A 9,826-nucleotide genomic window follows, 5' to 3' on the forward strand; every position below is an offset into this window, starting at 1 on the left:
TTTTATACTATCAACTGCCCCCAATTACTCTATACCAAGTAAGGTTTTGTGCGAATAATTATTTTGAGTAATTACCAATAGTGTCCACTGCCTTTACTGATCCTTGAAACTATAGAGCAGGGACCATAAAACGGACGTTCCCAAAGCATTTGAAAACGGTTTCTGTGTTTGTTCGCCAACTGTTTAAAGACAGTGGACACTTTTGGTAATTGTCAAAGACCAGTCTTCTTACTTGGGTGTTTCTAAACATAATAAATGCATAAAATAACATACCTGTGAAAATTTGAGCTCAATCGGTCGTCGAAGTTGCGAGATAATAATGAAAGAAAAAACACCCTTGTCACACGAAGTTGTGTGCTTTCAGATGCTTTCAGATGCTTGATTTCGAGACCTCCAATACCAAACCACAAGGGAAACTGACTAGGTAAATAAATCAGGAACCAATGTACATGTAGTAATATTGGGACTGTCGCACGGTCTCGCTTTTTTTTTCGAGAGAGAGCCGTTTCGCTATCACCGCAAAAGACCTTGGACGACTTGTCCACAAGTCTACCAATTCCCCTCCATCGCATGCTATTCGGTTTCCTTAACAACACTTGATGAATCATTGTTGGGGCTACAGCGACTCTCACCCGACCCTTTGATCACCTGATTGAGCAGGTGAGGTTTGTTCGTGGCACCATGGTGTAACTCTCTTTTGAGCAGTGCCAAGAGGAATCAATAACTCTGAAAACTACCCCTCCCTGTGGCCTCAGATGGCCGAATGCCAGTCTCTCAAGTGAAAGTGACACTCTATCAATCAAACGGTAGAACCGGTTTTGTTGGACTGAATAGTGGTGGCATCCCAGTAGTGTAACCCCCCCCCCCCCACATGGGATCGGAAAAGATAGGCCCCCCCCCCCATGACGTCTTTAATTGCCCCGCCTGCAGTTTTTTTTTTTCTGACGTAGGCCTATAGAATTGCCATCCATGAATATTTTCTTGAGTTTTTTTTTAGGGATTCCCTTTTTTGAATCGAAGAACAAAAATTCCCCATTGAAAAGCACTCGACAGTAGCAATTTTGATGCTCAAACAATTGCACCCGCCTCGACCGGTTACGCTATAAGCTGATCGGACATCCGACGCCAACAAACAATAAGCTTACAAAGGCAATAGACTTTATGCTAGCAAAAAGTAGCATACACATTTGTTTTTAAACCGCCTGTAAATTTTCTATTGAGTGGACAATTAAAAGCCATCGTCTTTTACTCCCTTTAAGTTAAAGAAAAGTGTGTGGTGAAATTTGACGCCATTTTGTCGGGATCACTTTGTCATATCTGTTTAACCCTGTACCACTATTGGTAATTACTCAAAATAAGTATCATCATAAAACCTTTCTTAATTACGAGTAATGGGGGGAGGTTGATAGTATCAAACATTGTGATTTTGAGACCTCAAGTTTAGAATTTGAGGTCTCGAAATCAAGCAACAGAACACACTTTCCGGGGAGAGGTTGATAGTATAAAACATTGTGAGAAACAGCTCCCTCTGAAGTGACGTAGTTTTCGAGAAAGAAGTAATTTTCCACGAATTTGATTTCGAGACCTCAAGTTTAGAATTTAAGGTCTCGAAATCAAGCATCTGAAAGCACACAACTTCGTGTGACAAGGGTATTTTTTCTTTCATAGTTATCTCGCAACTCCGACAACCAATCGAGCTCAAATTTTCAAGGGTTTGTCATTTTGTGCATATGTTGAGATACACCAAGTGAGAAGACTGGTCTTTGACAATTAATAGTGTCCAGTGTCTATAAATGACTGGGATCAGTGCTTTTTATTCGTACTTTATTCATGTTACAGTTGTTTAAATAAGCCAATAAATAAACAAATAAACAAATAAAACGAGATTAGAAAAGATTTAGAAAAATATCTGTCATTAGGAATTAAAACAATTAATTACTATCAATCTGTGGCTCTTCCAATCCTAGTTGTTTCCAGAATGTTTCATAGGCCTATCACGGCGGCCATAGGCAACCATTTTTACCAGACACTGGACACTATTGTCAAGGACCAGTCTTCTCACTTGGTGTATCTCAACATATGCATACAACAACAAACTTGTAAAAAATTGAGCTCAATCGGTCGTCGAAGTTGCTAGATAATAATGAAAGAAAAAAACGCCCTTGTTTGGAAGTTGTGTGCTTTCAGATGCTTGATTTCGAGACCTGAAATTCTAAATCTGAGGTCTCGAAATCAAACTCGTGGAAATTTACTTCTTTCTCGAAAACTACGTCACTTGAGAGGGAGCCGTTTCTCACAACGTTCTGTACTATCAACTTCTCCCCATTGCTCGTTACCAAGTCAGAGTAATTTTACTGTATTAAACGTTTATAATAAACAAACATTTTTTGTACTAATATGCCTACAATATAACTGTTGTCTGCCATCATGGTTATAAACCTATTCAATAATCATATTTACCTTTTTTGCACTGTCGATTGTATTGAGAATGCATCCAGTGTGACTTGATTGTGCAGACCTACTGGTATTCCTTCTTGTCAAAACGTTATAACATAGGCTAACTTTATCATCATCATCATCTACATGCATGCAACAGACATTCCGGGTATCATGAACTACTCGTGCGTGTGTTGCAGTGGGTGTGTCGTCTGCTCACTGAAGGCTGTGTACCGTCGGTTTGTAGGTTTGTCGCTCTGGTCCAGTGACGGTTTGTCGTTCTGGTCCAGTGACCCGTGCCAAGGTCAACATTATAATAATTTAAACCTTTTATGTGATTTGAGCATATTTACAAATTGCTTTGAATAAGAATAAAAGGCCCACCATTGGTAGGCCAGATTCTCGTGATGGAGGAAGGATTTGATACTCACAAAGGATTTCTGCCGCTAAATTACGTTTCATAAAAATGTCCACTATCAAAAGAAACGCCCGATGTTTCAAACTATGAATAACTTCCTCACCGGGAAACAAAATCTTGACATTGCTTGTGGAGGTCATAAGGCCATGTCACAAGGGACAGTTTACAGGCAACCAGCTTCTCCACGAAGACCAAGAATCCATGTTTACTTCAATACTGGGACAGTATTAAGATAGTGAGTAGCCTATAGAAAAATGTCTGTTCCACAACCGTAGTGTTGATTATTTTGTGCATGCAATGCAGTTGGTTGCAACTGCCTCCAAGTTGCCTGTACAAATTGCCCTGCGTGTGACATGGCCTGTAGTTGCTTTTTTTGTCAACGTATTGATGAATTATAAGCCAATTGGCAAGAAATATACAATGCAAGTCAAAATGGTGGTTTAAAGACAGTGGACACTATTGGTATTTGTCAAAGGCCAGTCTTCTCACTTGGTGTATCTCAACATATACATAAAATAACAAACCTGTGAAATTTTAGCTCAATTGGTCGTCGAAGTTGCGAGATAATAAAGAAAGAAAAGACAACCTTGTCACACGAAGTTGTGTGCTTTCAGATGCAAGTTGATTTCGAGACCTCATCTAAATTTGAGGTCTCGAAATCAAATTCGTGGAAAATTACTTCTTTCTCGAAAACTACGTTACTTCAGAGGGAGCCGTTTCTCACAGTGTTTTATACTACCAACCTCTCCCCATTACTCGTAATCAAGAAAGGTTTTATGATAATATTATTTTGATGATAATAATTATTTCTCAGTAGTTTTTTAGAAAGCAATGTTATTTTCACACCAAAAATGTTCAATCCATGTTCATGTTTGAAGATGGTGAAAGCGCGGGTACCGACTGTACCTCTGGCCGCAGCATTCACAAACGGACACCATGGACATTTAAATTTATGAGGTGAAATTGTAATTTTTCGACGCACGGTCATTTCTGTGAAATAATTTAGCAAGATGCTTATTATCATCAAATAACAAGAAAGCGTTCGGATAATTGCACAGTATTTCTTTGTGGGGTATCAACCAGGGCCTCGGGCCTCCTGTATTATTGTCGTTCATGTCACCTTCTAGAAAACTTGAGCTCATGGAAAGCGAAGTTTTAATTATACGTCTGAATAAAATGCTAATTCCCGGGTAGTAGTTGAGTGATGGATACGTTACAGCTGTTGATCAAAGATGTGCACCAGAGTATGTTGATTGGATGAACTCCTGGCAGCTCTCTAATAAAACAAATGGGCTGCAATATACCACAAGAGGGCGCTAAACATAAATAGCGGTATTGGATTGCCTGGGTTGCAGCTGGTCTGGCACATGGAAGCGTTATGTGCTGCTGTGGCAGGAGGTTCTGTGGTCCCCCCTGGATTCGGTCCCCCATATTATTGCAAACTGTGTACAACCTTCTTCTGATAGCGCCCTCTTTGAGAGACACCAATTGAGATGACTGGTCCAGTGTCTGTAATAGGCCTAGACCACAGTGTTATAGTAACACGGAGAATCTGCCCGCCTCCCATACTGGTCACCCACTTATTAGAAAGAAAGGAGAGCGCCGGTATGGCAGGAGTTCCCCCCCCCCCCCGGAGATTCGGTTCCCTCGCATGACGAACTAACTGTGTACAAACTTCATCTGATATAGCGCCCTCTTTTGAATCCTCCTCCTCCTCCTCCTTCAGCAGCCATGGGGTCAGAATCTCTAGGGACAAAATTGCACCATGACACCGGAAACGTAAGATGACAAATAAGCCGCGAACACTCTGAAGCATAATCCACATCTTGGCAGGAAATTACAAAACAATACCAGTTTGCATAATTGAGGCAAGTCTTTTGGGCAACTTAAAAAAAAAAAAAAAAAAAAAGTTAATTTAAACATTAAAATTAATTGTTTTCGGGACCTCGGCATTATTTCACGTTCCACCATCAGCCATGCACAAACATAATTATTGCATGATGTATTTTGATTATGGATAGACGTGAACAGTAATGTGTGTGTTTTCGTTTGTTTTGAAACGGCCTCATCTTTCAAAATTCTTTGAGAGAACAATTCTTTAAAACTATTGCCATAAAGCCATTGGACACTCTTGGTAATTGTCAAAGACTAGCCTTCGCAGTTGGTGCATATGCATAAAACAACAAACCTGTGAAAATTTGAGCTCAATCGGTCGTCGAACTTGCGAGATAATAATGAAAGAAAAAAGGCACCCTTGTCACATGAAGTTGTGTGCGTTTAGATGGTTGATTTCGAGACCTCAAATTCTAAATCTGAGGTCTCGAAATCAAATTAATGGAAAATTACTTCTTTCTCGAAAACTATGGCACTTCAGAGGGAGCCGTTTCTCACAATGTTTTATACTATCAACCTCTCCCCATTACTTGTCACCAAGAAATGTTTCATGCTAATAATTATTTTGAGTAGTTACCAATAGTGTCCACTGCCTTTATAGTCGATGCCTTTTCAACAGTGCACAAATTAAATGTTTGTCACCATTTGAGCTTCACCCTGCCCCTACTTCCAAATTTGTCTTGAATTTGAATATAATTTTGAAATACTCATGAATGAGTCAGAATGACATTATCTAAAAGTAAGATGTGTATAGACCTCTATCATGGTGCAGCCATCTGGAATTTTCCCATTGATATTAATATAACCAAACCGAGGCTGGAAGAACAAAATAGTCTGGTTCCTTATTGCAAAATGATTATTATCATTCATTATTGTTGTTCGATACAAGGAATATGACCAAGATGGAGACAACATGATTAAGGTCTATAGGCCGTGACAGCTTGCGACAGAAGCTGGCCAAACTAAGGATTACATAGCGCCCCCATTGGGAATATTCAGTCCAATATACCATTTTCACCTGAACATCTGACGTCACACTTCGAGGCTCGTATCCTTGCGGATAAAGACAGAGGCCAGTGTATGAATAGTCTTGCTCCTAGACGCTACTCATCTATTTTTAGAACCCGATAATCGATATTCGTGAAAGGTGCACCCAACTGAGGAAGAAAACAGATCGTTAGCCTCTACTCATGAATGTTTTTTTTGCTACAAAAAGGGGGTATGCCTGCCTATCAGTGGAAATAAAATGCACACTAATTTTATGAATTGGAGGACGAAAAAGGCCCTGAATTTGTTTGCAGACTTACCATGTAAAAACCATTGCTCTCGCTCTCAAACAATTGACATTTACATGGTAAGTCTGCTGCAACCTTGCGTTCCATAGTCTCCCAAAGGACAATATTGTGAAGGCTGTTCTGTGACAATTACCAATAGTGTCCAGTGTCTTTGGCTTGTTCACACTTTCCCCATTAAATTTCTTTAAAGGCAGTGGACACTATTGGTAATTACTCAAAGTAATTATTAGCATAAAACCTTACTTGGTGACGAGTAATGGGAAGAGGTTGATAGTATAAAACATTGTGAGAAACGGCTCCCTCTGAAGTGACATAGTTTTTGAGAAAGAAGTAATTTTCCACGAATTTGATTTCGAGACCTCAGATTTAGAACTTGAGGTCTCGAAATCAACCATCTAATAAAAGCACACAACTTCGAATGACAAGGGTGTTTTTTCTTTCATTATTACCTCGCAACTTCGACAACCAAATGAGCTCATATTTTCACATGTTTGTTATTTTATGCATATGTTGAGATACACCAAGTGGTCTTTGACAATTACCAATAGTGTCCACTGTCTTTAAAGGCAGTGGACACTATTGGTAATTAGTCAAACGATTTATTAGCACAGAACCTTACTTGGTAACGAGTAATGGGAGAGGTTGATAGTATAAATCATTGTGAGGAACGGCTCCCTCTGAAGTGACGTACTATAGTTTTCGAGAAAGAAGTAATTTTCTACGAATTTGATTTCGAGACCTCAAGTTTAGAATTTGAGGTCTCGAAATCAACCATCTAAGCACAAAACTTCGTGTGACAAGGGTGTTTTTTTCTTTAATTATAATCTCGCAACTTCGACTACCAATTGAGCTCAAACTTTCACAGGTTTGTTATTTTATGCATATGTTGAGATACACCAAGTGGTCTTTGACAATTACCAATAGTGTCCACTGTCTTTAATACCCAACATGGCGGATACATAAGAGTTCCTCTCTGAAATGTTGTCAAGCTAGTTTGTAAAATTGTCTTTCAAGCCACTTTCTGGATCCAAACGTACCCAATCTTTGTCAAGAGGAGCCCACCCACCCACACATGTAAAAACACAGACAGAGAGCGAGACAGTGAAAATAAATAGGGACCTACTACAACGCGATCGATCCCAGAACAAATAACAATCCCTTCCTGCGCTGAATGATCAAAACAGACACTTAACATTCACTTCATCAGAATTGCGGATGCCATCTTTATTATTCTTTGATGGTATACAAGAATTTCCTTGTTCAGTTTGCTTTTGTAGGCTCAATATTTGATAAAACATGCTTGGTAAATCCGAGCAAGTATAAACTTAAAGGAACACGTTTCATTGGATCAGTCGAGTTGGTCTTTGAAAAGCGTTTGTAACCCTTTGTTATAAAATGCATATTTATGGTTAAAAAGATGGTTTAAAAGTAGAATAGAATGATCCACACACATTTGCCTCAAAATTGCGTGGTTTCCTTTTACTTTGCGAACTAACACGGTCGGCCATTTATGGGAGTCAAAGATTTGACTCCCATAAATGACCGACCGTGTTTGTCGACGAGGTAAGAGGAAAACCACGCAATTTCGAGTGATACTTGTGTGGATCATTATATTCTACTTTTAAAATATCTTTCTAACCATATGCATTTTATAACAAACGGTTACAAACGCTTTTCAAATACCAACTCGACCGATCCAAGGCATTGTGTTCCTCCAGAACGATAGGTAGCTTAGACGATAGAGCACCATCATGTTAATTCGGAGGTCGTTGGTTCAAGTCACGCTGCAGTCAAAGTTTGTTTGTTTCAAACCCTCAATTATGACTTCTTTTAAGCTCAAATTTACCAGTATTGTCCCTTGTTTTTTCGTTGTAGAGGAGTTAAGATTATTCATCAAACACTTTCTTCTTAACAATGTCACAGTCTATGCATGATGCTAATGATATCGCCATAACAAGGGTTCTTGGTTATGGCAGTAATTATCGTTCACACTACTTATTTTTTAATATCTTATGGTTAATATTTTTCGGGGGGTCCGGATCTCTGTTGAAAATAACAAGGGTCGTTGGTTTTTGTTTAGCAAGGATAGCTTTCATACGAATGGAATGAACTTGTTTTTACATCGATGTGATTTTTAGTTAAGGTCTCTTTGTTATTGTCTTGTTTGGAAGGGCTTTTTTAAAGTCACAAAGATACACTGCAGTTTTGTCGCCATGTTCTTCGTTAATACACTATTGTGCCCACTTTCATAGAGCTGCTAAACACAACAATTTGCTTAGCATGAATTGTTTTGCCTTGATAAAAAAAGGATTAGCAACCATTAATTCCCAACAGCTGAATGCCAGTGCAATAAGCAGTATGCAACAAATAGAAATTTGTTTGGTAATCCTGTTTTTATCAAGGAAGACATTTCATGCTAAATAAATAGTTGTGCTACGCAGCTCTATGAAATTGGACCCTTATACAGGAATGGTTTATCTTTCTTTTTTAAATTGAAAACTGATGGTATATGGTATTACTATACGCCCTCAAATGACGTACAATTACAGCTGACCTTTAAGAATGTCCATCGCGTCTGCCGCACATTATGGCAAATCATTTCTTGAATGTCAGGTCATTAAGGTCAATCCTGGAACAGTAATCGTCGTTGGGGGCGCCTTTGACGAGCTCGCCAGCTGCTTCCATGCACTCGCTGTCAGATCTGAACCATTGTAGATAATTAGAGCATAGAAGATTTCTTATTCCTCCATGATTAGATGCTCTCCCTTCCATTATTATGTTTTTATTCGTTGTGTAGAAAGGCTTACTCTACATTAAAGTCCATGTATTAAGCTTTTTAGAGCCATTGGACCCTTTCGGTACAGAAAAAAAAAATAAAAGTTCACAGATTTACAAATAACTTACAGGGTTTACAGAAGGTAGTGGTGAAAGACTTCTCTTGAAATATTATTCCATGAAATGCTTTACTTAACAAGTAAACAGTAAAACAATATCAATTCTCCATATCGAGAGTTACGGATTTATTTCAAACACATGTCATGACACGGCGAAACGTGCGGATACAAGGGTTGGTTTTCCCGTACTTTTCTCCCGACTCCGATGACCGATTGAGCCTAAATTTCCACAGGTTTGTTGAAGTTGTGATACACGAAGTGTGGGCCTTGGACAATACTGTTTACCGAAAGGGTCCAATGGCTTTAAAGCACCTTTTTGTTGTGATAAGTTTTGAGGTTCTTCGTTTAGGGCGCGGCTATAAAAATTTCTTTTATTTGGATTGAGTTTTAAACTTTCCGAAGGACCGTATGGTTTCTATCCACGTTTCGAAACGCTTACTCTACCAATCTTCTGCTTAACAGCTTGTTAAAGCACTTTGTAAATTGATTCATTCTGTTCTTGATTATTTTATATAAATGCTTACTTTGTGCTTAAGTCCAGAGGTTTCCAGTTTGTCAAAGCATCTTTTTAAATTGACAAAATGTTGCGCCTTTTGGTTTTGGTTGCGCCTATACCACTTACCCTAATCTTCTTCTTCTTTCCGGCTTGTTAAAACCAGTGGACACTATTGGTAATTACTCAAAATAATTATTAGCATAAAACCGTACTAGGTTACGAGTAATGGGGAGAGGTTGATAGTATTAAACATTGTGAGAAACAGCTCCCTCCACGTATTTGATTTCGATCAACCATCTGAAAGCACACAACTTCGTGTGACCATGGTGCGACAAGGGTGTTTTTTTCTTTCAATAATATCTCGCAACTTCGACGATCGATTGAGCTCAAACTT

General features: G+C 38.9%; 2 protein-coding genes across 5 annotated transcripts in view; one reads left to right on the forward strand and one right to left on the reverse strand.

Moving 5' to 3' along the window:
• LOC139939411 (choline/ethanolamine transporter flvcr2a-like) overlaps nt 1–2,624 on the reverse strand; it is a 35,892-nt gene extending 33,268 nt beyond the window's left edge. For 2 of the 4 annotated variants that reach the window (XR_011786305.1, XM_071935265.1), the window contains exon 1: nt 2,461–2,622. The gene's annotated coding sequence lies outside the window, so the exon portion shown is untranslated. Of the gene's footprint in view, nt 1–2,460 lie in introns of all 4 variants that reach the window. The other 2 variants (XM_071935263.1, XM_071935267.1) reach the window with 2 other exon arrangements.
• LOC139939410 (uncharacterized) overlaps nt 1–9,826 on the forward strand; it is a 92,038-nt gene that overhangs the window by 53,291 nt on the left and 28,921 nt on the right. The window lies entirely within an intron of this gene.

The sequence above is a fragment of the Asterias amurensis genome, chromosome 7 (assembly GCF_032118995.1).
Source record: "Asterias amurensis chromosome 7, ASM3211899v1".
In the NCBI taxonomy this organism is placed as follows: Eukaryota; Metazoa; Echinodermata; class Asteroidea; order Forcipulatida; family Asteriidae; genus Asterias; species Asterias amurensis.